This window comes from Echinops telfairi, unplaced genomic scaffold, assembly GCF_000313985.2.
Source record: "Echinops telfairi isolate 266 unplaced genomic scaffold, ASM31398v2 ScPeMD7_7469;HRSCAF=8507_1, whole genome shotgun sequence".
In the NCBI taxonomy this organism is placed as follows: domain Eukaryota; kingdom Metazoa; phylum Chordata; class Mammalia; order Afrosoricida; family Tenrecidae; genus Echinops; species Echinops telfairi.
The window spans coordinates 114,002,826-114,004,675 of record NW_022111373.1 but is presented as its reverse complement, the minus strand read 5'-3'; the positions used below and the strand labels follow the sequence as shown (position 1 = coordinate 114,004,675).

Here is a 1,850-nt window from a genome sequence, read left to right as displayed (position 1 = left end):
CTTATTATTTGTTCAGATTGAACAAGTATGCACACCTTTCCTGATTTTAAACTATGCAGTATTCCCTTGTTCTGTTTGTTCAAGTTCCTCATGAGCACAGTGAAGTGTTCTGGTTCCCATTCTTCATCAGGATATCAGTTTATTATGGTTCACACAGTCGAATGCCTTTGCGTACTCAATGAAACACAAGTAAAAATTTTTTCTGGCATTCTTTGTTTTGAGCCAAGAACCATTTGACATCAACAATGCTGTCCTTTGTTCCATGTCTTCTTCTGAATCCAGTCTGAACTTCTGGTAGTTCCCAGTCAGTGTACTGCCGCAACCATTGTTGGGTGATCTTCAGCAAATTTTTTTTTCTGGCTACAGTGTACTTTATTGATGTTACATGACAAGATCGAGTTCTCTAAGCACCTCCCCTTCCTTCAGGGGGTCTGGATGGGATATTCTCAGTGTGCTGGGGGATTGAATTAGGGGCAAAGACTCCCTAACAGCTGAGGGCCTCTCTTCCTCTAGTGCTGTTGCTGGGGCTGGTGGTCCAGGGGGGCTCGTACTCTTTGGAGGCCATGTGGACCATGAGGTCCAACACTCTGTGGCTGTAGCCAAATTCATTGTCGTATCAAGAAATGAGCTTGACAAAGTGGTTGTTGAGGGCAATGCCAGCCCGAGCATCAAAGGTGGAAGAGTGGGGGTCACTCTTGAAGTCACAGGAAACAACCTGGTCCTCAGTGTAGCCCAGGATGCCCTTTAGGGGACCATCAGCCGCCTGCTTCACCACCTTCTTGATGTCATCGTACTTGGCAGTTTTCTCCAGATGGCAGGTGAGATTCACGACGGACACATTGGTGGTGGGGACACGGAAGGCCATGCCAGTCAGTTTCCCATTCAGCTCCGGGATAACCTTGCCCACAGTCTTGGCAGCTCCAGTAGATGCGGGGACGATGTTCTGAGCAGCCCCATGGCCATCATGCCAGAGTTTTCCAGAGGGGCCATCCACGGTCTTCTGGGTGGCAGTGATGGCATAGGCTGTGGTCATGAGTCCTTCCACGATGCCAAAATTGTCATGGATGACCTTGGCCAGGGGGGCTAAGCATTGCTGACAATCTTGAGGGAGTTGTCATACTTCTTGTGGTTCACACCCATCACAAGCACGGGGCCATCGGCAGATGGGACAGAGATGATCACCCTTTTGGGACTGCCCTTCAGGTGAGCCCCAGCCTTCTCTACCGTGGTGAAGAACCAGTGGACTCTACGACATACTCAGCACCAGCCTCACTCCACTTGATGTTGGCGGGATATCGCTCCTGGAAGATGGAGATGGCCTTCCCATTGATGATAAGCTTCCCATTCTCAGCCTTGACAGGGCCATTGAACTTGCCATGGGTGGAATCATACTGGAACATGTAGACCATGTAGTTCGGATCAATGAAGGGGTCATTGATGGCAACAATATCCATTTTGCCAGAATTGAAAGCAGCCCTGGTGACCAGGTGCCCAATGCGGCCAAATCCGTTCACTCCAACCTTTACCATTGTGTCTCCGGGATGCTGCTGGGATTGCACGGGATCGGGAGAGGCTGCTGTCTGTTGCACGAGGAGGAGCAGAGAGCCCGTCAGCAAAATTTTACTTGCATGTGATTAATGCTATTGTTCTGTTTTTCCATCCTATACTCCTAAAGGCAGTTCCATCCCACACTGGTAAAAGAGGAAGGAAGAAGTTCCTTTATTTGTATAGGAGTATAGTATGAAAAAACATTGAGAACTTCTTCCTTTAGGAGTGCAGGTTGGGAAAACAGTCAAATGTCAAGATGATATACCCTAGAATAAGGTATTTTTAGTATCCAGAAATTGCTC

General features: G+C 48.3%; 1 protein-coding gene and 1 pseudogene across 1 annotated transcript in view; one reads left to right on the top strand and one right to left on the bottom strand.

Moving 5' to 3' along the window:
* WDR70 (WD repeat domain 70) overlaps positions 1-1,850 on the top strand; it is a 325,699-nt gene that overhangs the window by 22,906 nt on the left and 300,943 nt on the right. The gene's annotated exons all lie outside the window — the stretch shown is intronic.
* Positions 617-1,529, bottom strand: LOC105979964 (annotated as a pseudogene).